General features: G+C 37.5%; 1 long non-coding RNA gene and 1 pseudogene across 1 annotated transcript; one reads left to right on the top strand and one right to left on the bottom strand.

Annotated features, from left to right (window-relative positions):
- Nucleotides 1-301: 301 nt before the first annotated feature.
- On the bottom strand, nt 302-8,792 carry LOC118613866. Its single transcript, XR_004955983.1, has 3 exons — nt 8,684-8,792; nt 1,308-1,389; nt 302-461 (listed from the first exon to the last, which is right to left on the bottom strand). It is a non-coding gene; the product is annotated as an uncharacterized LOC118613866 (long non-coding RNA).
- A 4,309-nt stretch (nt 8,793-13,101) lies between these two features.
- On the top strand, nt 13,102-15,094 carry LOC118613588 (annotated as a pseudogene).
- The last annotated feature ends 12,842 nt before the right edge of the window (nt 15,095-27,936 follow it).

Genomic DNA, 27,936 nt, shown 5'->3' with positions numbered 1-27,936 from the left:
AAAGGAACTCTTAATTAAAACTCCATTTCAGGTTTAGTTTTGTTTTTTCAACTACACAGAAATTTCACTTTTGAAGAAAGTAGCCTATAAAGAGCAATGGACTTGGTAAAGTTGATCTGTATCTGAGTCAGAGCTTGACCAATCCAAAAACTCTGAGGACTTAGCAAGTCATGAAATTTCTCTGAAACTAAATTGAATCATGTGTAAAATGTGGACCAACATTCATGCGTTAACCATCCCTTGGGGCTGTTGCAAGAGTTAGATGAAAGATTGTATGTGATGAAACTACTTTACGTATTCGAAAACATTAAATTTCTTTTATTAGTAATAGTATAATAATTAACATTTGGGATCCATGGCAACCTTCTTAGTGAGCTGTTCTCAAGCCTCATGAATGATATAGTTTCACACTTCCACTATAATCGACAATAGTCAATTCTCCTCTCCATTTTTTCATTCTTCTGAAAACAGATTTGAGACAGGTTACAAGCAAAATAGATACATTATGATTGACAAAACAGAAATGAAAAGAAGTTTGGATAATGAAAAATGAATTCTAAATAAACACTGGAAGTTAATATGAATAATACTAAAACAGTATACATTTTGGATTGGAGATCTGATGTTAATAGTGTGATAACTGCTGTTTATTAGGATGGTGCAGAGACACTGACAGTTTCTAAGCAGAATTCTAATTCATCTAAGAAAAATGAGTTCTACTCATGTAACTTTCTGCCTTTGCACATTCATTTAAAATATATGGAACACTTATACTCTATACAATGTTCAGGGCACTGGGGAATAAAATGAGCATGTCTTGACATCAAGTCAATTTGGGTGAGATATATAGATGTGCAAAAAACATATGCCTAGTAATTAAAATATATATTCTTATAAATTATAATAAATTACATGAGGGAGAAGAACTGGATTATATGAGAGGGAACAGCAAAACAACTTATTTTAATTTGCGGAAAGAGTCAGTATCATGCCCTCTGAGGAATTATTTGAGTGTATTTTAAACATATGTAACTTTCTAGAAATTAATCATCTTCACTTTTGTCCATTTATTAACCCATTCATTCATTGATTCATTCATTCAATTAATACCTGAGGATCTTTTCTATAGGCACGGAAATAAAAAATAATAATTGCTAATTTTTAGAGAGGCTTATGTATCTTTCATTGTTGTAAAAACTTTATGTATATAAACTTTTTTCATCCTTGTAATATTTCTGAGAAAGAAAATATTATTTTATCCATTTTATAGATGAAAAAACTGAGGAACAGTAAAGTAAATGACTTACCTAACTTAGGTCAGCACTTTATAAGTGGTGATGAAAGGATTCCACAGTCTGACTCCACATCACACACCACTAAGCACCCTCACTGAGCTCAACAAAGAAGAAACAAAAATATGAGGAAATCACAAAAAAAGAGCAATGCATTGTTCTCAGTCCTAAAATAGATGTATGCAGATGCATCTGGGGGCATAAACCAACCTTCAAACAAGTAAAAGTGCAAGCTTCTCAGGGAAGTATTTGTTTGATTTAAATCTTGAGATGTGAGAAGAGTTAGCCTAAAGTCTATTTGTTTGAAATTTGGAAGCTGAAAAAAGTGAAAGAGGGGAAAAAATCTGCAGGCCTAGAAATGTAAAAATAAGTGGCTATCTTGAGGGGAACTATATTTGAGTATGGTTCTCATTATAGGAAGAAGTTAGAATTGAAGCTGTGGAGATAGGTCAGGGACAGATCACGAAGGGCCTTCTGATCCTGACTAAGGAGTTTGTACGTTATTTTGAATGTCATGTGGAAAACTGTTCTGAACAGAGAAATTATATAAAATTTGAGTTTTAGAATGATCACACTAGCAGCAGGATAAAGGATAGATTAGAAAAGGTGGGGCGACTGATTAGGAGGAGGCTATTGCAATTATCAAATTGCAAAATGATGAGGACTCAAAATAGGGCTATGGAAATTAAGAGAAAGATATGAATTGAAAACCTATTTAGAAGAGCAAATATAAAGGATTTGGAGAGCCACTGGTATGTGAGTTTTGAATAATAAAGGTGTAATTTAGGATAGTTTTCCAAATTTCTAACCAGAGATACTGAGTGCATAATGATGTCATTCACCATATTATAGAAATCAAGGACTAGGAAAGATCTTAGAGAAATAATGATGCATTAAATCTAACACAAGGAGTTTCAGATTTCTATGAGATGGCAGTTGAATGCAGCCATGTACTGCTTAATGACAGGGATATATTCTGAGAAATGTGTCATTAGGCGATTTTGTCATAGTGCAAATATCATAGAGTGCACTGACACAAATGTAAATAGTATAGGCTGATACTCACTGAGGCCAAATGGCAGAGCCTATTGCTCCTAGGCTACAAACCTGTATAGCATGTTACTGTACTAAATACTCTAGGCAACTGAAACACCATGATAAGTATATGTATAAACATATAAGAGATATAATAAAAATATAAAAGATAAAAATAGTACACCCATATAGAGAATTTACCATGAATAGACTTACAGGACTAAAAGTTGCTCTGGGTGAGTCAGTGAGTCAGTGGTGAGTGAATATGAAGGCCTAGGACTTACTGTACACCACCATAGACTTTATAAACACTGTACACTTAGGCTGTACTAAATTTATAAAACAACCCGAGATTAAAACAAGCATGAAACAATGATGCAGTCAAGAGACACAGAAAACACAAGATGTATAAGGCTACTGCCACCATAACACAGCACATTGTTTCATAGCAAACTATTTTTTATAGGTAGAAAGAGAACACTCTACATTGATAAAAAGTATGGTACAGTAAAACGGAAACCAGTAGCAAAGTCATTTATAATCATTATCAATTACTATGTACTATACATAACTGTATGTGCTATAATTTTTATGATCGGCAATGCAACATCACCACAAACATGTGAGTAATGCATTGCGCTATGTTACAAAGTCCGCATGTCACTCAGCAATAGGAATTTTTCAGCTCCATTAAAACCTTGTGGGTCCACCATTGTATTTCCATTGGGTAGCTGACCAAAACATTGTTATGCGGTGTATGACTATATGTGGATCAGGAGCTTAGAAGTGAGCTTTGGGGGGAAACTATTGTCTTGTTACTTAAAGCCAAAAAATGGTCAAGGGAAAGTGTACATAGTAATAAGAGAAGAAAAGCCATGCGTTCGGCTCTAGGGAACAGTGGTATTTAAGGAGCAAACAAAGAGAAATCTTCATAGATAATTCCTTCTGTGTTCATGATGCTTGGTCTAATGGTGAATATTTAACAAATAATCTCTCAAGTAACCACCCAGACTTAAGAGACATTGCCTGGATAGTGGGAATTATTAGAAGTCCCCAGTGAACAGTATTTTTTTTTTCAAAAGAGATATTTTCAGGTGTACATTATAATTTGACATCCATATATTTTATTGTGATTACCACCCAGAGTTCAGTTTCCTTCACCTACCATTTATTTGATCCCCTTTACGCACTTCGCCCTCCCCAAACCCCCATATATTTGATCCCCTTTACCCTGTCTACCTCTTCCCTCCTCCCCTACCCCCTACTTTCTGATAAGCACTAGTCCATTGTCTAAGTCCCTGAGTCTCTGTTTGTCCTGTTCATTTGTTGTTTTTAGGTTTATGGCACACACATAAGTCTGGCTTATTTTGCTTAGAATGATTATCTTGAGGTCCATCCATGTTGTCGCAAATGGCAGTATTTCATCTCTTCTTATGGCTGAGTAATATTCCATTATATATATGTACCACAGCTTCTTTAGCCGATCATCTACTGTAGGACACTTCGGTTGCTTCTATATCTGTGAATAAAGCTTCTATGAACATCAGTGTACAAATATCTTTTCAGATATGGGTTTTCAAGTCTTTGGCATAAATACCCAGTAGAGGGTTGCTAGATCATAGGGTAGATCAAGTCTTAGTTTGTTGAGGAACCTCCATACTGTTTTCCATAGTGGCTGTACCAATTTGCAGTCCCACCATCAGTGTATGAGGGTTCTCTTTTCTCGCATTCTCTCCAACATTTATTATTTTTCCTGTCGATTATAGCTATTCTAACATGTGTGAGATGGTATCTCATTGTGGTTTTGATTTGTATTTCCCTAATAGCTAATGATGTTGAGCATCTTTTCATATATTTGTTGGCCTTTTGTATGTCCTCCAAGGAGAAGTATCTGTTCAGGTTCTCTGCCCATTTTTTGATTGGATCATTTGTTTTTTTGTTGTTATTAAGTCGTATGAGTTCTTTGTATATTTTGGATATTAATCCTTTATCAAAGAGGTAGCTTGCAAATATGTTTTCCCATTCAGATGGTTGTCTCTTTACCTTTTTGATGATTTCTTTTGCTGAGCGGAAGCTTTATAGTTTGATGTAGTCCTATTCATTTATTTTAGGTTTTACTTCCCTTGCCTTTGAGGTCAAATTCATAAAATTCTCTTTAAGTCCAAAATCCTTGAGTTGAGTTCCTATGTTTTCTTCTACGCATTTTATTGTTTCAGGTCTTCTATTTAGGTCCTTAATCCATTTTGAATTAATTTGGTGTATGGCGACAGACAATAGTCTGGTTTCATCCTTTTGCAGGTGACCTTCCAATTTTCCCAGCACCATTTATTGAAGAAGCTTTCCTTTCTCCACTGTATGTTTTGGCTTTTTTGTTAAAAATTATTTGCCCATATAAATATGGGTTTACTTCTGGATTCTCAATTCTGTTCCACTGGTCTGTGTGTCTGTTTTGCTACCAATGCCATGCTGTTTTGATTATTGTCGCATTGTAGTATAATTTGAAGTCAGGCAGAGTGATGCCTCCAGCCTCATTCTTTTTTCTCAGGATAGCTTTGGCAATTTGGGGTCTTTTGTGCTTCCATACAAATCTGATGATTTTTTGTTCTAATTCTTTAAAAAATGCTGATGGGATTTTGATGAGGATTGCATTAAATGTGTATAATGTTTTAGATAATAAGGTCATTTTAACTATATTGATTCTTCTAATCTAAGAACACGGAATATCTTTCCATTTCTTTGTACCTTCTTCAAATTCTTTTAATAGGGTCTTGTAGTTTTCATTACAAAGTCCTTCACATGTTTCATTAGATTTATTCCTAGGTATTTTATTCTTTTTGTTGCAATTGCAAAAGGAATTATTTTTCTATTTTTTTTTCTGATCCTTCATTATTAGAGTATAGGAAAACTATGGATTTTTGAATGTTGATTTTGTATCTAGAGACTTTTCTGTATTTGCTTATTGTTTCTAGTACTGTTCTTGTGGAGTCTTTAGGGTTTTCTATATAGAGAATCATGTCATCCACAAATAGTAACAGTTTGACGTCTTCATTTCCTATTTGAATGCCTTTTATATCTTTCTCTTGCCTGATTGCACTTGCTAGGACCTCCAATGTTACATTTAATAACAGTGGCAATAGTGGACAGTCTTGCCTTATTCCTACTCTTAGAGGGAAGATTTTTAGTTTTTCACCATTGTGTGTAATGTTGGCTGAGGGTGGCTGAGGGTTTGTCATACATAGCCTTTATTATGTTAAGGTACTTTCCTTCTATACCAATTTTGTTAAGTGTTTTGATCATAAATGGATGCTATATCTTGTCGAAGGCTTTTCTGCATCTATTGATATGATCATATCACTCTTATTTTTAATTTGTTTATGTGGTATATTACATTAATTGGTTTGCGTATGTCGAACCATCCCTGTGTCCCTGAGATGAAGTCCTCCTGATCATGGTATATAATCTTTTAAATATGTTGCTATATTCGGTTCGCTAGTATCTTATTTAGAATTTTTGCATCTGTGTTCATGAGAGATATTGGTCTGTAGTTTTCTTTTTTGTGTTATCTTTACCAGGTTTTGGTGTCAGGGTGATATTGGCCTCATAAAATGAGTTGGGAAGTATTGCCTCCTCTTTGATTTTTTGTAAGCGTTTGAGGAGAATAGGTATTAAATTTTCTTTCAATGTTTGGTAGAATTCACTGGTGAAGCCGTCTGGTCCTGGACTTTTATTTTTTGGTAGGTTTTTTGATGATTGTTTCAATTTCCATACTGCTGATCAGCCTATTTAGATTTTCCAGATCTTCTTGATTCAGTCTATGAAGACCGTATTTTTCTAAGTACTGGTCCATTTCTTGTAGGTTATTAAATTTGTTATTATATATTTTTTCATAGTATTCTTGCATGATCCTTTGTATTTCTGCAATGTCATTTGTAATTTCCCCTCTTTTATCCCTTATTTTGTTTATTTGTGTCCTTTCTCTTTTTTCTTTAGTGAGTCTAGCCAGGGTTTTGTCAATTTTATTAACCTTCTCAAATAATCAGCTTTTTGTTGTATTTATTTTTTATATTGTTTTGTTTTGTTTTGTTTTCAATTTCATTTATTTCTGCTCTAATTTTGATGATTTCTTTCCTTCTGCTGACTTTAGGCCTCAGTTGTTCTTCCTTTTCTAGTTTTTTAAGATGAAGCATTAGATTGTTTATTTGGGCTCATTCTTGATTTTGGAGATAGACCTGTAATGATATGAACTCTCCTCTTATGATCACTTTTGCCATGTCCCAAAAGTTTTGATACGTTTTACTATCATTATCATTCATTTCTATATATCTCTTGATCTTTCTTTTTATTTCTTCCCTGACCCAGTTACTCTTCAGTAGCATGTTGTTTAATCTCCATGTATTTGTGGTTCTTCCTGATTTCTTTTTTTGCAGTTGATTTCTAGTTTCAAAGCATTATGATCATAGGATATGGTTGGTATGATTTCAACCCTCTTATATTTGTTGAGGCTATCTCTGTGTCCCAGTATGTGGTTGATTCTTGAGAATGTTTCATCTGCACTAGAGAAGAAGCCGCTGTTTCGAAATGCAAGGCTCTGTATATGTCAATTATGTCTGGTTGGTCTAATGTGTCATTTAAGGATGTTATTTCCTTATTGATTTTCGGTTCGGATGATCTGTGTATATCTGACAGTGGGGTATTTAGGTCCCCTACTATGATAGTGTTTTGGTCTGTTTCTCCCTTTAGTTCTGTTAGTAATTGCTTTACATATTTCAGGGCTCCCTGATTGAGAGTATAGATATTAAGTGTTATATCTTCTGGTGTATGATTCCCTTTATCATTATGAAGTATCTTTCTTTACCTTTTGTATTTTGAAGTCTATTTCATTTGAGATTAGTACCACTACTCCTGCTTTTCTCTGAATGCCATTTGCTTGAAATATCATTTTCCACCCTTTTACTTTTAGTCTAATCTTTCTATGGAGCGAAGATGTGTCTCCTGGAGGCAGCATATGGTTGGGTTCTGTTTTTTGATCCATTCTGCAACTCTGTGCCTTTTTATTGGGGAGTTCAGTTGATTTACATTTAGGGTGATTATTGAAATGTGAGGTTTACTTATAGCCATTTTATGTTTTCTTTTCTGCTAGCTCAGTGTTCTTTGTCCTTGTGTTTCTGTTTTCTTTATTTTGGTTGGCTTTTGTGGATTTTGCCTCTGGTTCTTCTTGTTCTATGTCATATACTTCAGTTCTGAATCTTTGGTCTGTGGTTACCATTACAAATATGAAAAGAATAGTTAAATCTATATAGTTGTCCATTTTCTTCTGGGTGTGCCTTCTCTCCTTTCCCCTTTGCGAATTTGGATCTTTGAATCCTCCCCCTTTCAGTCATTGTTGTCTCTATTTGTCCCTGTGTATGCTGAACATTCATTACTATCTTGCTGTAGCAATTCTCTTCTTATTATTATTCTTATTATGTCCTGTTCTTAGTAAGGGTTGCACTCTGCTTCTATTTGCCTGATAGTCACTTTATTCCTAATTATGTATTTTTTGGTTTTGTTTTGTCATTTTGTTTTAGATGAGCTGACACCTTTCAGTATTTCCTGTTGTACAGGCCTCATAGTAGAGAATTCCCTCATTCAGACACAAATAAGAAAAAGAGGGCTTGAAGCAGGCTGTAGCTGGGGGAGAGAACAGCTAATGCTAAGATCACATTCGGAGTTTTGATTAATATCTTGGACAAGACATTCCAATTACTGAATAGAGACTGAATTTGAGACATAAACTAACAGCACAGCCACCTCTTTCTTAATATTAAGCAGAAAAGCCATAGGATTAGCCAAAGTTTTCCTCAAAGGGCAGGGTAAAATTACCCTGAATGAATTTAAAGTTATCAATGAGAGACAGAAATAAAGTTACCTTTTCCATTATGTCTGGGGTTATGAACTAGGAAGGGTCGCTTCAGATCGAAGAGTGATAAGAGGTGAGGGGTAAAATTAAGTAGAGGCTCTTTTTTCAAATATATTTAAAAGAGAGAAAGTATAGATTGAGAAGGAGGCAGGCCATGGCAAATTTTTTTTCAGATTGTATAAACTTGAGCATATTTACAGTAGTCCCCCTTATCCACAGGGGATATATATGTTCCAAGACTGCCAGTGGATGCTCGAAACTGCAGATAATACTGAAACCTATATGTACTATGTTTTTTCCTATATTTACATACCCATGATAAAGTCTAATTTATAAATTAGGCACAAAAAGAGATTAACAACAATAACTAATAACAAAGTAGAATAATTATAAAATATACTGTAATAAGTTATGTGAATGTGGTCTTTCTCAAAATATCATGATGTACTGCACCTACCTTTCTTCTTATAATGTGAGCTGATAAAATGTCTTCATGATGAGATAAAGTGAGGTAAATGAGACATTATTAAGTTAAATAAAAGTCACTTGAACGCAAGCTCTGCAGTACTGTGATAGTCCATTTGATACCAAGAGGGCTACTAAGTCACTGCCCAGCGAGTGGTATATACAGTGTGGGTACGCTGGACAAAGGGATGATTCATATCCTGGTGGGACAGAGTGGGATGGCATGAGATTTCATCACGCTATCCAGAGTGATGTGCAATTTAAAACTTTTGAGTTTTTTATTTCTGGAATGTTTCATTTAACATTTTCAGACCACCATTGACAACGAATAACTAAAACCACAGGAAGTGAAACTGCAGATAAGGGGGGACTACAGTGAAGGGAACAGTAAAGAAATATTGATGAAGAGATATCGAATGATTCTTGAGTGCATACTAATTCTTGAGTTACCTAGACCATGTGGTTAAACAAAGCTCCTCATTCCTGGATCATGAATATTAGCTGCATAATCAAGAAACTGTGGTTTCATTATAAGTTACCTTTCTTTCCATTCCCCGACTTTATTCTTTATCATCTACAGGTCAAAGAATTCATCATTCCTTGTGAAATTTTTCTAAGTTAGTAATAACTTAGAACTTAATTGGAATCTTGGAGGACTGAATAAATGTGTGAGCTCTGTGACAAACTGTTTTATTTACTTTTACCATGTAAAGTTTATTCACTCATGCATTCCCGGCAGCTATAACAATACCTGATGCATAGTATATGCTAAAATATATTTTCTGAATGAATGATTTATGAACAGTAGCAGAAACTTAAGAGATCGGGTGAGTGAAAAGTTCCACATAGAAAATAGTAATACCAGATCACAGTCAATCAGTTTAAAAAATCACAGATCAGAGAAATTTGGTCTTTAAATGAACATTGCTTATATACTTATTTGACATACTTTAAGGTGAAGTATTTTACGTATTACCAGAGATGGCCATGTTGTCAGTTTATGACTCAAATTCAGTCTCTATTTAATATTTATTTAGTTATTAAATTTTTATTTATTAAAAATGAGGTTGATGTGTATGTTCACTTATATTTTCCCTTTACCAAAAACTTTATAAAGTAGTTACGACGGAAAAGTAAAGAGAGAAGGGGAGCATATATATCTGGATTACTGTTATTAAACCAATGGTGGGACCAACGACATAGTCCAAGTTTCCAGATTCAAAGATATTATATAAGTAAAATTTCTAGAGCCAATAAATATCTTCAAAATTTTTAAAGAGAAGTCTATCAACATTTCAAAAGCACTATCTCAAAGGTTAGCCATTAAATAGAGGAAATAATTTAAACTCCATCATTTCAAACCTGTACTTATTTATTCAGTCATACTGGAATATTTTATTTTTGTTGTTTTAATGCACACAATTTAACAAAATGAGTGTTACCATGAATTATATGGATGTAGAATTCTGACACTGAAAATTATAGGCTGAATATAACAGAGATCATGATTATAGCCTTTTTATTGTATAGTTTCTCTTTCTGCATTTTTAGCATGTAAATGGCATCCCTATTTATTATCATCAGCTATTTTCAAAATGTAACTACCATTTTAACAATACTTATTATATTTGTAGAATAATGAGAAAGTAGATGCAATTTGTTATTCACAGAGTTACAGGTTTTCTATATATAAAAGGTGATAATTATCATAGGAAAACATTTTACACGTTAACAGAGTGCAAGAGTGACAGTTATTCCTAAAATTTATGATATGAAAAGTAGCCAGTTGGGATGTTTGGCTTTATATTTAACAAAGCTTTCAATAAGATCACCCTAATGCTAACTGTTTACCAAACAATGATTAAACAAGAATAGAAAATGTAAGGAACACATTACTGATTAGCAGACGCTATTGTTAAATTATTTTCTGTAACACTATTTCTTCTATAGGTGAAGATACTGAGGCTTAAAGGTAGTAAGTCACTTTACTGAGGTTCAATAACTAGTAATTTTTGGAGTCAGGATTTGAAGCCAATACTCTTAACTATCACTCATTAGAAACCTCACCAATTGTAAATTCCTTTAAAAAATTAGGTCTCCTCAGAATGTGTGTGTGTATCCTTGTAAAACATAAGTATTATTTTTACATTTTATTTATTTTGAATCTTAATTGATACTGGTTTATTTTGCTGAAAATTTTATGATAAATAGAAATAAAGATTTTGTTTTCTTTAAAAAGGAATTGAACTTTGACCATGGACAATAGTAACTATTATAAAGAATTCTTCAAAAGGACAAATGACACTTTGTGGTAGTCACATTAGTCATTCACCACCTGCAAAGTTACTTTTCCTAAGAAAGAAGGATTGAGTCCAATAGGTCAAAGCCATAAAGTGGTAAATCTTTTGGAGAGGAATCTTATTTCTGGTTTGTTTTAAAATGAGGAAGTATTTATTCGTTTGTTTGTTTTTAAAATGGAGCCAATGTCTTATAGTAACAAATTCAGGATTAGACTTATATTTGTTGAATAGCAAAGAACCTGGCCTTCTGGGCAATCATTGGTTTAAAATTAACCAGACAAGATTGTGTAATCACAGGAATATTTCCTTGACAAAAACAGAGATATCAGTAAGGTTTTCAAGATTTAGAAATCCCCTAGCTTCTCAACCTAAGTGTCCATCAATCAATGATTGAATAAAGTAGTACATATATACAATAGAATATTACTTGCCCATAAAAAAGAATGAAATCTTACCAATTAAAACACTATAAGTGGACCTAGAGATTATTATGCTAAGTAAAATAAGTCAGACAGAGAAAGACAAATACCATATGATTTTACTTATATGTAGAATCTAAAGAACAAAATAAATGAACAAATAAAACAGAAAGATTCATTGATACAGAGAACAAACTGATGATTGCCAATTGGGAGGGAGGTTTGGGGGACTAGATGGAAAAAAGTGAAGGGATTAAGAAATACAAATTGGTAGTTACAACATAGTCGCCAGGAAGTAAAGTACCATTTAGGGATATAGTCAATAATATTTAACAACTATGTATAGTGCCAAGTGGATACTAGACTAATCAGGGATCACTGTAAATGATAGAATTGTCTAGCTACTACATTGTACACTGAAACTAATATAAAATAATATTGAATGTCAACAGGAATTGAAAAAAACTGAAAGTTAAAAAAAATTTTAAGTATAAAAAGAACAAAAATCCCCATACCTTCTGTACTTAGTAAACAGAAAATTTTGTACTTAGTAAACAGAAAATTTTGGTGCATACTAAAAAAATTAAAATGCTGTCACTAACCTCTTGTATTTTTTCCTATAATACCATCATCAGGGTGAAAAAAAAATATTAAGTACCATTTCGATGAGATTAAACACTAACATCAGGCAACTATTTGACTAAAGCTCTCTTTATTTTATGGTGAGGTTACCTTTCAATGACTCTGTGGGTCCCAGGTCTCACTGTGATCTAGGCTTCTGGCTAGGGATAGGACTCTGGATTTAAAATGTTACATTAATGTAGTAAGGCACCTGCACCTAAATTATGACTCAGCCTATTGTTTATTGTACATATGTGGCAGAATGCCACTATTGTCCCCTGACATATATAAAGCCCAAGCGGTCCCCTAGCGGAGAATCACGCGCTCCCGGCATTCTTTTAAGTGGGTGTCTCACCACCGAGGCCTTTGCGTCTTGATCAGCTCAGTGCTGACACATGGCTTAGCTGGTAAAATGAGGTGAGTACAGCCCCCATTGCTCCGGATGGTCCACCTCGGGCGGTGGATATTTAAGTGGAGAACGTGTGGCCCCTCACCTCCCAGTGGTATTTGGTGGCCGCGTATCTGGCTACATGGACATCCTGGAAGATTGGGATGGAGTGAAGCTACGTCTAGAAAGCCCTGTAGTTTCTGGAGCTAAATGTCCCGACCTCTCACTGGGAGACAGAGGGTTGGGTGGCCTGGATATTCCTGGCCGTGCTTCGGCGGGTGAGCCTGGAGGTTCAGGACCAGACTCAGCAGGTGCAACAATTGCAGCGTCAGGAAGAAGTACTGGAAAGGTGGCTGGCAGCAGCGGAACGCATGCTGCAGGGCCCTGAAGGGTCACTGCCATTGTCCAGGTCTGGGAGCCCACCGGTCATACCGCGGCAGGTGTAGCCAGTGATATGGCAGCAGGTTGAAGTAGAGCACCCATTGGCAGGGGGGTGGGGTGGGGAGGACAAGCTGGCAGCATCCCTCAGGTCAAAAAGCTTACCACCTTGATCCAGTACACCCTGGTCAAACTCTAAGACCTGAAGAAACAGGTACGGCAGAGAGCTGGGGAGACAGTTCCAGGGTGGCTGCTGCTGCTGTGGGCTGACAGAGCTGAAGGGACTGAATTATCTCTGGAAGAGATGGATCAGCTGGCCTATGTAATGGTGATACCATCCCTCAGGCAGCGCCTCCAGAATGTGGCACATACTGCACGGAGTGCAGAAAACCACTCCCTCATCAACTGGCTCATGTTTGCTGTACGGACAGTGTGGGCCAACCCCGGGGAGCTGCCAGAGACAGTGAGCAGATGGGCAATATACTCAGATTTGATCCTGATAATTCGGAAAATGGGTGTGCGACAGATGGTGTTTCACGCCCAGTACACTAGCCCTGATGAGGAGGTATTTACAATCCCTATGAAGAACTTGATCATGACCTCTGGCCCAGCTTGTACCTTTAGTACCATGGCAACACTGCTGGCCCCCCATGTGGCTAGGTGGATCCACGAGGTAACGTCCACCATGGCAAGGTTGAGGGCTGTGGAAGTGAAACACAAGGAGCCTTCCACCCAAGTACATGCTGTACCACCCCCTGCACTCCCAAACCAGCTAGTGCATGGAAGGAGGTGTGGCTGAAAAGAGGGGGCGGGGCAGTGCCTAGCCAAATGAGCCGTGAAAGTGAGCCACAGGCAAATGTGGTTTGATCTCCTCACAGCAGGGGTCGCTGCAGAAAACATTGAGCAGCAACCTAATTAAGTGCTGCTGGCGCTGTGGAATCAGCTGTGCTCTAACCAGCAGTTCACTCCTGTTCCTACAACCCATAAGGTGCGGCTGGACGATTAACACCGTGATTAGAGATTTGGCCGGGTCACCTGGTTGGCGAGGGATCCGGTTGACCAGAGGCCGCATGTGGGACTGACTATACATTGGTACCTCCACAATGCGCAAAGCCTATTAGCCATTATGGACACCGGTGCTGACAGCACCCTGCTCTGTGGGAATCCAGACACGTTTTCTGGGCCCACTGCAACCAAAGAAGGCTATGCGGGTCAAATCATTCACGAGTGCCAGGTGCCTATGACATTGGGTATTTGCAGATTGCCTACTCGGATATACCAAATGTACATATCCCCCATACATTTTGGGGATTGATGTTTTGCAAGGCTTGACTGGTAAATTTCACCTTCGCATGCGCGTGGTGAAAACTATTATCAGAGGATGTCCACACTATGTCCCATTGATGCTGCCCTAGGCTACCCGGGTAGTGAATACCAAGCAGTACCCCCTGCCAGGTGGCCATGAGGAAATAGGACGCACCATTCTGAAGCTGGAAGAAGCTGATGTCATTCAACCTACTCATTCATAGCCCATACAACTCCCCTGTGTGGCCAATGAAGAAGCCTGACAGTTCCTGGCGCATGATGATTGACTATTAGGAGCTGAATAAGGTTAGGCTACCCCTGCATGCTGCCAAACCAAATGTCACCGACATCATGAACCAGTCGTCACATGAACTTGGATGATACCGTTATGTGGTAGATTTGGCAAACACCTTTTTCACTATTGCCATAGCCCCAGAAAGTTAAGAACAGTTAGCCTTCACCTGGGAAGGGCGACCGTGGACATTCCTCAACCTTCCCCAGGGCTACATGCACAGCCCTACTTTGTGTCATGGTTTCATGGCTCAAGATTTAGCCACATGGAAACGACTGTCCGCAGTGCACTAGTGTCATTATATTGATAATATAATACTAACCTCTGATTCTCTTACAGAACTAGAAGCAGCAGCAACCAGCCTGCAAGAAGCTCTCGCCGACTGGGGTTGGGCAGTCCACAAGGACAAGGTCCAGGGACCTGGGTTCTCTGCCAAATTCTTGGGAATTGTCTGGTCAGGTAAGACAAAAGTAATGCCAGAGGCAATGATTGATAAGATACAGGCATGTCCCTGACAGGAAATCGTGAAGAAGATCCAAACCTGTTTGGGACTGCTGGGGTTTGGGCGAGTGTTCGTTCCTCGTTTAACCTCCTTGATGCGACCCCTGGACCATCTAGTGCAATGGGGTGCACAATGGGATTGGACCCCAAGACAGAAGAGGCCTTTAAGGCTACAAAGCACGCTTTAGCGCAAGCCTAAACTCTGCACATGGTAGATCCAGCCCTCCTGTTTCTGCTCACGGTGTACGTGGATGTTGCAGGGTTTGGACGGGGCTTGTGGCAGAAGCACGGTTCCCGGAAGGTGCCAATAGGCTTCTGGTTCCAGTTATGGACAGGTGCAGAAGCACAGTATTCTCAGGTAGAGAAGCAACTGGCTGCTATATAGCAGCTCTTCTGGCCAGTGAGGCCATCACTGGCCCCAGTCTGTAACTGTGCAATCCACATACCCCGTGGAAGGGTGGCTGCAGTCTTGGGTAAAGACTCCCCATACTAGAATTGCACAAACCCCTACACTGACCAAGTGGGGGGCGTACCTGGAGCAGTGGGCACAGTTCTCTGTGAGCCCCCTGTCAGGTCAACAGCACTCCCTATTGGGACCGGTGCAGTTTCAAGCAGAGCTCCTGTGGAACCTGCTGAAATGGGAGATGTGCCGAGTCCCTATGTAGAAGGTCCCTCCCATCCCTGAGGATGCCTGGTATAAAGACGGCTCATGCCATGGGCAGCCTCCGACATAGGCTGCCGTGGTATTACAGTCGTGCGTGGCTGGTCCTCATGAATGAAACAGGCGCAGTGCACGTCTGCACTGACAGCTGGGCTGTATCAGGTCTAACTCTGTGGCTGCCCCAGTGGGCGGCCCAGGAGTGGATGATAAGCCACCTTCCCCTACAGGGCCAGGGGTTGTGGGAAGACCTCTGGAAGTAGAGTCTTCAACAGGGGGCCACTATATACCATGTCCCTGGCCATCGGCCGTTACAGGCCTCAGGCAATGATGCAGCTGATGTGCTGGCACAAGCCCGCTCCAGCTGTGTACCATATAGGGGCCTGTACCATGGAACAGGTAGCGAAGCAATGGGGGCTGTCATTGACCCAGGCACAAGCACAAGTTGCAGTGTCACAATGCCCCTGGTGTGCTGAGCAACACCCAGAGAGACAGGGTGGGGGTTCATGGTGGGGGTGGGAGTAAAGAGTACCCTGAGGGTGGTGCCCTGCGGAACTAAGCTGCTCCAGGAATGGCAAGTGGACTACATAGGGCTTCTGCCCATAGACCAGGGACACCACTATGTGTTCACAGGTGTGGACACGGCTACCAGTCTAGGGTTTGCATGTCCGGTGGCAGCTACTGATCAACGCCGTACTGTGACCACTTTGGAGCACCTCACAGTGGCCTATGGCTAGCCCTTATTAAGCATCAGTGACAGAGACACTCATAGTACTGGACAGGAGGCGCAGACCTGAGCCTGTACCAGTGGCGTGCGGTGGCAGTTACATGTTCCTATCGCCCACAGGCAGCTGGAATGGTAGAACAGTTCAACGTCTTGCTGAAGGACAAACTGCGTGCCTTGGGCTGAGCTGGCGCCATTGGTATAAACCTCCCACAGGCTACACGCCTTCTGAATGAGCAGCCCTGGCGAACGGGGTTGTCTCCCCTTGACAGGGCTGTAGCTGGCTTCCTGCGGGCTATCAAAGTGTGCATGGGCACCGCTGCTAAAAAGTTCTTACTCCGAGCCTACTGGGGAGCTTTGCTCCTGCCAGTCCTAGAACCTTTAGCAGCAGGTAAACCAGCCACCTGGTCATGACCCTGCACTATACAGGTAACACAAGAGCCATGGTTGGCCCTGGTGGAGCCCTGAGGACAGGGCTTAAGCAATGGGTTGCAGGTAGAACCCTGGATTTGCATTTGACCCACGCCCTTGCCAGTGTCACTCTCAGTGACGGCGGAAGATTCGCTGTTAACAGAGAGTTCTGTCCTTAGTCTCTGGCCTATTCCTCTCTATACTGTGATACTGGTGGAGACTCCCTGGCCCGCTACCCCTTGGAGGAACTGTCTGGTACCAGAGGCCAGGGGCAGCTCTTCTCCCAGCCACTCTTCTATCTCAAGATGGGCAGGTGGCCTGTGACCTCCTGGAAGGATGGGACTTGTCCCTAATGGTCTTTTTGTCTGCTCTATCTTATCGCCCGGGTTGACAATAGGGAACAGTGTCGCATACTGGGCTCATGTGTTTGCTGCTGTCCACAATGTTTCCTGCTGCTGAGTGTGTACTGAACTATCACTGGAGGCAGCCGAGGGACTGCCGTGGCACATTAGTCAGCTACGGCTGAGAACTGCACGTGGCTGTGCACCTGGATCACTGCACCTGAAAGGGACCAGCGACGGTGGGCCGTGGAAGTGCTGCTCCACCGCGATTATCGCAACTCCCTGCCCCTCATAGGCTACGCCATTTCCAATAGGTGGGGATGGCTGGCGGGAGAACACGAGGAACTGCGGGAGCAGGCCCCTCCCTGCAAAGAGCAAGCAAGATCTGTGCCCAGCCATATCATGGGGTGGGTACCCCCCCAAGGTGTGTGCTAACACCACCCTTGCTAATATTTCCAAGGTCTGGTGGAATGGGTGATGTTATGTTGGTACAAAGCCTACTGACTGGCTACCTGCAGGGTATCTCTGGACTTGCAGGCAGTACAGCTGTCTCTACTTGACTGCTGATTGGACTGGCTTTTGTTGTACCTGGGGACGGCCGTATTATCTGGACACATATTATCCACCTTGCCCCAATTGCCTCGTCATTGGGATCCTGTATATCTCCACTGGCACTGGCAGAAACGGACAGCATGGTGGTTCTACCCCCTGGCATTATTCATTCCAGGGGTGGGATCTATAAATATAGAATTGCAGGTAGAAGTTTTAGCCCAGCACACTGCATAGGCATTAAACACTATGCATCAGGCTATAACCCTTTTAATGGATGAAACCACACAAATGTGGAAAGTAGTTCTGCAAAACCGCATGGCCCTTGACCTCCTAACTGCTGCCCAGGGTGGCATCTGTTCCCTACTCCATGTAGAATGCTGTGTCTACTTTCCTGATCATGCCGAGCAGGAACAGGCAGCTCTCCAGGAAATGGATGCTGAAGTCCAAGCCATCCATGTCCTGGAAGAAGACCCCTTGACAACTTGGTGGAATTCCTTGGGGTCCTCCTGGCGGTGAACAGTAGCCGTCCTAGCCCTTGTACCCTATAGCCTGGTAGTATTTTGTTGTTCTTTATATTGTTGTTGTGGATTGTGGGCCCAAGATAGCGCTCTTTGGGCCAGATCCCACACTGCAACCCTGTAGGGGTGGAGTATGGGTCCCAGGTCTGGCTGTGATCCAGGCTCATGGCTAGGGATAGGACTCTGGATTTAACAATGTTACATTAATGTAGTAAGGCACCTGCGGTTAACTTATGCAACTATGATTCAGCTTACTGTTTATTATGCATGTGTGGCAGAATGCCACTATTGTTCTCTGACGTGTATATAAAGCTCATGCAATCCCCTAGTGCAGAATCATGCACTCCCGGCAATAAAGTTGGTGCATTGCTGCTTCATTCTCACGTTGGCTCCTCAAGCATTCTTTCAAGTGGGCATCTAATCACGGAAGCCTTCCCTTCTTGATCAGCTCAGTGCTGACAGACTCTGAAAAAGAAAAAAAGTTTCCTTATTTCTTTTGGAAATAAATGACACAACCTTATTTTACTTATGGTCAAGTTTAAACATACCTGTTTCCTCAGATATACCCAAAGTAAGAGAGAAAACAAAAGATAACTTATTTTTCTTTCTTTATAATTATGCGAGTAACTATTGTAAAATACAGAGTTAATATTTCAAAATCCAAACATATGTAGATTATTTTTAAGAGAAAGGATATCAGGAAAATAGCATATTTAGAAAAAAGTGCTACGCAATTATCTATATGAAACTCTACCAAAAAATTTTTATTTGGTGACTGTAATTTATTTGCAAAAATACTTTGATTTTCTATAGACGGGTAGAGCAAATACATCTCTCTAGTCTTAAGAAGTAATAGCTCTTTTGCCATGCTTTGTTTTGCCTTAAAGTTAGTTACATACGTATTTTTCAGCCCAATGAAATTTTGATCTTTTTCAGGGAGAGTATCAATTATTCAATGAATATTTATTGTATACCTACCTTTTGATAAATTGTGTGTTAGGCTTTGGTGATAAAAAGACAAAAGAGACAAAGTCTCTGTCCTTATAGAATTCGGAAAAACATTGAGAGGGAAGAAAATTAAAGAGTAATATGATCAATGTCATGATAGTAGCATACATATAATAACCTAGGAGCCCAGAGAGTAATGGTAAACTCAATCTCATGGAAGTAAGAAGGAAGAGGGGAGAGGGAGAGAGAGAGAGAAAGATTGAGAGAGAGAGAGAGAGAGAGAGAGAGAGAGAGAGAGAGAGATTGAGGAGAGATATTCCTCTGGCAAATTTATCAGAACACAAGGTTAACATCGTTTATCCAGTTATGCTAAAATAAGTTAAGTCTCAAATGTGTAACTGGTGGTATGTTTTATACAGATAGTCTTTAACTACAATTTCACATTTCAAATAAAACAGATTTTGAAAGTAGAGAGGCCAAATATTCAGTTGGTCTATTTCCTTTGGCATTCTTATCAGTGCATAAATTTGTGTGTGATTTTTTTTTTAATGCATAAGTTTTTGATTATCTGTGAAGCGAATTCAGAACAACCAAGCCATTTGTAATCAGATGATCTCTTTGGCTTTATTCGTGGGGCTGAATTCCTGTAGTGCGTATGAATGATACATTCAAGTTAAGTTCTTACCAAAAAAGAAGGTGTTTATCCATGGAAGGATAGGAGAAATAGTTCATTATCACAATACATTTTTGGATCTAAACTCCTTTAAGACAGGCATCATATTTTATGCTCCTTATGCATCTATCTCCACAGCATTAAGCATAGCGCTGATTGTATTAACTGTCAATGAACAGTCATTGAATGATTGATTAATATATCACTTTATAGATTTGGAGGCTACATTTCAATATATTTTATATCTAGGCATTTAATCTATGTGCCTTCATTTTGATATTAATATGACATTAGCAGTTTTAACTGAACTACGCTACTGTTCTACCTCACTTCTTTTTCTTTGAGCGCTATGATAATAGAGTGTAGAGATTGTAGTATGTCCAAAGTAGAAGAGAGATTTTGTAAACATTATCATACCTTCTGGCATTGTGGAATTATGGCTTTGGATATCTCTAGAATCAGCTCAAGAAAGGACATGTGGTGGAGCCTTATAAGCTACACATCCTTTTTCTGATTTGCAGCAACACACTCCAGCTTGTTTGTTTCAACAACTCTCTACCCCCATCACATTAACAGGTGTTAACAGGAGAGATGGAAAGAGCAAATCACCAAAGTGACCTTTGCCCTCAGTTATTTCTAGAAATACTCATCTTTTTGAAAATTCTCCAGTACCTTTCCTTAAGAATTGCTAGGGTTTTTTCAACCTGGTAGCATCAAAGACTTTGGTTTCCTTGTCCCTCATAAGCAGTACAATTAGATTAGACAAATCTATGTAAACTCTGTATGTCAAGTTTAGGGAAAATTTGATGGCCAATTAAGATAATAGAAAAAAGTGGGTGATTGATGTGTGTTCAAAACAATAAATGAGAAACTTAAGGATGACAGAACTGAAATGGTGCCTTGTGTGACAGAAGAGGAAATAACTAATACTGATGAAAGCAGATTTGAAAATCCATGCCAATTGAGTGAGGAACCCAGAATTGCTTTTTCGATTCCTACCAGCATCCTTCCCAAAAGCCTATATATTTTTTACAATACTACTTTTAACCACACAAGCCTAACGCCTACATATCTAATTAAATGGTCAGCCAGTAAATGAGGTGGCCATTTCATTTAGAATGTGTAAGAAAAATATTAATACGTTTAGTACTTCATTGTATAGCCCTCTCATTTTAATACAAACTTAACCTATTCTCCTTTGCTTCTAGAAGTTGCAGTTTGTACCAACTGGATATTTCACTAAATAGGTTTTCAATGCGTGCGCTAGCTTTTGTAACAAAAAATTAGTTTGCCTTTTTCCTGAACTTGCATCACAGTTCTGCGGAGCTGATTTCTCCAGCTGTGTTCAAAGAAACGGAGTAAGACAAGAAGCTGGTGTAAAGCCTGCCATCAATGATGATAATAGCCTGGATAGAACAGAAACACACCAAAATCCAGGCTTTTACGGAAGCTAGTGGGTGAGTTGTTCTGAAAGGTAAAAGTCTTGCTTGGAGCCACCTGTTCTCAAAGATCATTTCCTTGCTCTTTAGCTTGTCAGGTTTACCAAGGCCAGCCAGGGTTCAGGAGGTAGGAGAAGCCCATCTGTAATGCTCAGGCAGTCTCTTGTCACAAGTGACTAGTCATGCAAGAAACAGGAAATGCTCAATCAAATTGTTTAAAAGCATTTGTTCATTTGTTCATTTATTCTCATTTTAATGGAAAGGTAAAAACGACAACAACAACAGCAGCAGCAAACAAAAAAAGAAACCACAGCTCAATTATTTTTAGGCTTCTATAGGATCCAGGTTCTTCATTGTCCTCAAAATAGAAATGACTCTTATATTACTCATCATTTGATCCATGGAAATAAAGGTAGCTGCTCATTTATTTTAGTTCCTGCCCCTTCCCAACTTAGTTTATAAGAAAAAAGAAAAACACCTTTGTCCCCTTTGAACTAACATAAGGCAGACACAAGTCTGACATGGAATAACTTTTGCAAAAGGACTGATTAAATCTCTCTTTCTTCTCAAGATGAAAAGGATCTTTAAAAACAAACAGGTTTTATATCTGTAGGTATTAAATTTGCTCTTTGCATTTGCTTTACTCAATGTAACATTTGTGTGGTTTATTACATCTTTCATGTAGCAGATCTAAAAACCTCTTTGTGAAGTTGAAGATAATGGCATAGTGTGCTATAGGTTTTAAAGATCCTGTTTTTTAAAGCAGCAAACAGCCCTTTGGGGAGAGAAGCTGCTGTGCTCATGTGAAAAGTTTCTTTTTCTGGCTGTGGTTTAATTCTCCATTCACTTTAGCAATTGCTTCTCACAAATAAAATGTTTGATGGCTATTTTCCCTCTCTGTCAGGCCTAAAGCAGAAGTTGCCAAATTTAAGGGTAAATAAGAACCACCTGGAGTGTTTGCTACACTGTTGATTCCTGGGATCCTCAGCTAATACACTCATTTAGTAGACTTGGGGGTGGGGCCCAGGAACCTACTTTGTCAGAGAGCATTCAGCTGACGCTTAGGCAGGAGATCGTTTAGAGAAACACTAGCCTAACGAATTCTGGAAAAAAGTGAATCCAAGGGCATTAAACGGCTTTCTTTGTAAGATATTTTCTAGTTCTGATGAATTACTTTTTTACTTTGAATTGTCACAAACAAAATAGTAAATCATTTTTAAGAATGAAAAAGGTTTAAAAGGAAGGACAATTACTTTGCCTTCCAATAGGAACTACGAAAACTGTGCAAAAACATGTAATAGAAAAACAAATTAATCCATTGGTTTGATTACAAAGCAGTAGAGATTTCAGAAAACCTGATTATATGTCATGAAATCCGGTTCTTAAAAAGTGTCTTGGTGAAGATAAATTTATAGATTATAGTGTAGATTAGTTTATTAAGATTCTGTTGTATGTTCCAACTTGTTGGCTGTCAAGCCAGCATACACTACATGCATAGATGGCAAATTGCCTGCCATTGTAGTATAAATGTTGACATGCCCTCTGCTTGCTAAGAAACCTAACACAGGCCTAGATCCTTTCCTATTTCAGTTCAGTTCATGGGTTGTATAAGGGGAAGATGATAGTGGGCCCTTTTTGGCGACACCTGGACCAGGCACACCTGGAGACCCTCTAGTGAAACCAGAAATGCAAAGGAGAATAGAAAACATCCAAAGTGATGCTGCTCAAACCTGACTGACGAGCTGCCAGTAATGTTGCCAGCAGCTTGAGGAATTGGCAGCCTGCCTACAACACCTGGAGAAATTATGTATATATGCCTATTGTAGTTCCATGTTAAACAAACAGACCCCTTGAGAAGTTAATTTGAATTTATACAGGCTTATTTGGTTCCTAGTGTTGATGTCCTCAGGAATTTTCAACCCTGTAGGATCTAATATTTCTAAAAATTTAACTCTATCTTTTGATCAATTATAACTGTAGTGTAGAAATTAGAGGCAGCACAGCTAGGTGATCAAGAGAATAGGCTATAGATCTAGATGCCTTGATTAATAGACTGACTCCACCAGTTTCTACCTGTGAACCACTGAGCATATTAATGCAATATTCTGTCATCAACTTCATTAAGGTATAAAGTGGAGATAGGAGATATCATCTCTATGGTATGAAGTATTGTAGAATTCTTAGAAGGTTAAATTAGTTAACGTGCATGAAGCATTTATCATAGTGCCTGACAGAATAGGTGCTTAGTAAATGTTAGCTTTATTATCATTGTTGCTGTTGCTGCTGGTAGGAAAAGACAAGTGGAAAAGTATCTTTCTTAATTTGAGAAATAAGTGTATCGAAATACGCATTACATATAATAAAATACACACATTTTAAGGGTAGAGTTCCATAAGTTTTGACAAATGTATAAATCTGTGTAGTCAGTATTCCAATTAATATACAGATTATTTCCATTATCCCAAAAAGTTCCTAATGTGCTTGGCAATCTTTCAATCTGACCAACACTCCAGTAAACACTCTGATTTCTAAATACGTAGCTTTATTTTGTCTCTTTTAGAATTTTATATAAATGGAATTATACAAAATGTACTCTTTTGTGTCTGTCTTTTTTTCATTCCACAGGACGGTTTTGAAATTCATCTTTGTTGTGTGTATCAGTCGTTTACTCCTTTCTATTGGTAAATATTCCGTTTTCTTAATATACTATAATTAGTCATATCACTTGTTGATGAACATATAGACTGTTTCATATTATTCAGTTTTTTTGCTACTAAGAATAAAACTGCTCATTCTTGTACATGTCTTTTAGTGAATATGTTTTCGTTTATATTGGGTAAATGCCTAGAAATGGTATTGCTGGGACATAGGGTATGTATATGTTTAAATTCATGAGAAACTGCAAAGTATTTTTCAAAGTGGCTGTTTCATTTTGTACTGACTCCCCCCCAACAACGTGAGAGATCCATTTATTCTACATCTTCAGTAATTGGTATATTATTTTTAACTTTAGTCATTCTAGTTAGTGTAAAATGATATCTTATTATTGTTTTAATTTGCAGTTTCCTAAAAACTGATGATGAGTATCTTCTCATGTGTTTTAGAAATTTCTGTGTCTTCTTTCTTTTTAAGTGTCTGTTAAAGACTGGCATATTTTTATTGGTTTGTATTTTTATTACTGAGTTGGAGAAGTTCTTTATTTAATCTGAATATACAGAGTGAATTATTATCTCAGCCTATTTATTATCTTAATGATGTCTTTTTAGAAGCACAAATTTAATTGTGATAAAGTATAATTTATTATTTTTTCAGTCTACAGCCCTGCTCCCCTGAATAAGCCCAATCCTGTCTGATCTCAGAAGCTAAGCAGGGTCAGGCCTGGTTAGTACTTGAATGAGAGACCACCTAGGAAGACCAGGTGCTTTAGGTGTAAAAATAAAATAAAATAAAATAAAATAAAATAAAATAAAATAAAATAAAATAAAAAATATTATTTTTTCTTTTATGATGAGAGCTTTTTATGTTCTAAAAAATCTTTACTTACCCAATATTGTAAAGATATTCTGTTTCCTTTCAGAAATTATATAGTATTAGCTTTATATTTAGTTCAGCAATAGATCTGTAATTAATTTTTCTGTATGGTAGAAGTTGAATTTTGTTTCTGATATTTATGTATATTCAGTTGTTCCAGGATAATTTACTGAAAAGATTTTTCTTCTCCAATTGCGTTAACTTGCTACTTTATAGAAAAGATCAGTTGATCGTATATATGTATATTGTAATCTCTAAAGATGTGTAGAAGATTTTTTTTGTTTTTGGACTCTATTCTATTTATCTATTTTTCTGTCTTTACATTGCTACTACATTTTTTGGATAAATATAGCTTAACAGTATACTTTTAAATGAGATAGCATAGGTCCTTTAATTTAGTTACTCTTTTTCAAAAAATTTTGGAAATTTTATGAAAAAGAGTACTACTTTAAGTACTTTACATTCTCCTAATTGTTGTAGAATCAGCCTGTCAATTTCTCCAAAAAAGCCTTAACTGGTATTGGATTCTATCTATACATTCATTTAAGAATAATTGACATCTTAACAGCATTGAGTCTTTCAACTCATGAACATAGTATAATGCTCCATTTATTTAAGTTTTCTTTAAATTGTCCCAACAATGTTTTACAGTTTCAATATAGAGAACTTGCGCAACTTTTGTTTGATGAATTCCCAACTATTTTATGTTTTTGCTGCTATTGTAAAACATATTTTTACATTGTATTTTCCAATTGATATTTCTATATTTTTCTATATTTCTTTTGTAAATTGTGACTTTGCTAAATTTACTTTATTAATTCTAATGGATTTGGGGTAGATTTCTTTAAATCTACCCAAAATATCAAAGGATGTCTGCAAATAAAGATAGGTATATATCTTTCTTTGCAGTCTGGATTCATTTTACTAATTTTTTCTTGGTTTATCATTGGCTATGATTTCCATACAACATTAAATAGAAGTGTTCAGTTCAAACATCTTTGCCTTTCTCAGTCTCAGAAGAATTAATCACTATTAAATAAAATATTAAGAATATTAAAGTTATTTATAGATGCCTTTTATCAAGTTGAGAAAATTATCTTCCTAGTTTGTCAAATGTTCTTAACATAAATGGCTACTCCATTATATCAAGTGACTTTCTATATTTATTGAAATATTTCTTTTTCAAAATTTCCTGAAATAAATTCTACTTAGTCATGATATATTCTCCTATTCATGTACTGGTAGATTTAATTTGCTAATAATTTGTAAGAATTTTTGTGTCTATGAGAGATACTATTCTATTTTTCTTTTCTGGTATCATCTTTGTCAGGTTTTGCTGGCTTCATGAAACAAACTGGGAAGCATTTATCTTCTCTTTTTTAAAAAAGATCTTGCAAAGATTTGAATCTTAGGGTTTTAACTAGTCTGACAATTACTTAATCAGTTACTTTCTAGAATTCTGTTCTAGCTCTTCTGATACTTTTTTAAGCTATATCTCTTGGTATCATTTTTTTAGTGGTTGCTTTAGAGATTATAATATACGTCATTAACTTAGTAAAGTCTATTTGAATTAATATAATTTTATCACATCTAATGTGAGAAACTCAAAACAGTATAACTCCAATTATCTTTCCTCCATTATTTGTGATATTGATGTCATATCACATGATGCAGTTCATAGTATAAGTAGATTTCATATATTTACTTATACATAAATTATAAACCCTGTAAGACATTGATATTAATTTTTACTGTAAGTAGCTAATGTATTTTTAAAGAATTTTTAGAAAAAAAATTCTTGTATAGTTAGTTACCTACATACTTACTATTTCCATCATTCTTCAGTGCTTTTCAGGGGGTGATTTGATCTCTTAAAGACACATCTGTTGTATCTATGGATACAACAGATCTACACTGCAAGAATGAGATGCTATCTTTGGTCCAGTTCCCTAGAAGTAAAGCCTGAAACGGAGTTTTCAGTCCAAGTAATTTATTAGGAGAGTGTCTCAGAAGAAAGGTAGAGCGGGGAAAAATGCTAAGCATGACTCTGGTTTCAGATGGAAACTAGTTTTAGTCTGATCCTCTGGGGAAGATCTGGAACACAAATGGTATCACAAAGTTTTATATTGAGCAAGGGTGCTGACTAAATACATGTTGAAAGATTTAAAAAACATTTTGATTATCAGAAGGGTTAGTCTCAGCATCTTTTTCTTCATACTATCAGAAAATGGGTCAGTTTTTTCTCTCTCTCTCTGTTTTACCAAGACTATTTTTAAAGTCATAATATTTATTGATCACTTATTATATACCAGGCAGTACATATATTAACTCATTTTAAATCACTCATTAAACCTTTAAGTTAGACATAAATACTGTACCCACATATTGGCTAGTAAAATGTTAATTCACATTTCACTGATCATTCATTCAACACATACTCTTTGTTTCATTAATTTTTTGTATTGTTTTTTTTTTTTTAGACTCTATATTGTTTATTTCTGCTCTTTTATTATTTCTTTCCTTATACTCACTTTGGACTTTGTTTATTGTTCTTTTTTTCTAGTTCCTTTAGGTGTAAGGTTAGATAGTTTATTTGAATTTTTCTTATTTCCTGAGGTAGGCCGGTATTACTACAAATTTCCCTCTTAGGACTGGTTTTGTTGTGTCCCATATATTTTGAGTCAGTGTGTTTTGATTTTCATTTGTCTACAAATGAAATTCATTTGATTTCTTCCTTGATCTCGTTGTTAACCAATTCATTGTTTTGTAGCATGTTATTTAGCTTCTATGTGTTTGTGTATTTTTCAGATTTTTTTCTTGGAATTGATTTCTAGTTTCATACCATTGTGGTTTCAGAAGACTCCTGACATGTTTTCAGTTTTCTTAAATTTACTAAGACTTGTTTTGTAGTCTTAGTAAATTACTTAGTTTTATTAACATGTAGTCTATCTTAGAAAATGTTTCATGTGTGCTTGAGAAGAATGTATATTATGCTGCTTTGGAGTGAAACGCTCTGCCCAGAACAGTGCCTGGTACACCATAGATGCTTAAATATTTATTGAATGAGTAGATGTTTAACAGCATTTTCATTATTAAAAATAATATGTTACTAAGGTATGTTACTTTACAATGAACTTTCACACAAAATATGTCTATAAAAATTGCTCAAAAATCTGTGGTTTTCCTATTGGCCTTTAGAAGATCTGTATTCCTGAGATGGAGAAAGTTAAGGAGGTTCTTCCACTT

The sequence above is a fragment of the Rousettus aegyptiacus genome, unplaced genomic scaffold, assembly GCF_014176215.1.
Source record: "Rousettus aegyptiacus isolate mRouAeg1 unplaced genomic scaffold, mRouAeg1.p scaffold_m13_p_2, whole genome shotgun sequence".
Lineage (NCBI taxonomy): Eukaryota > Metazoa > Chordata > Mammalia > Chiroptera > Pteropodidae > Rousettus > Rousettus aegyptiacus.
The sequence above is the reverse complement of the archived record's forward strand: the minus strand, read 5'-3'. Positions and strand labels throughout refer to the sequence as shown.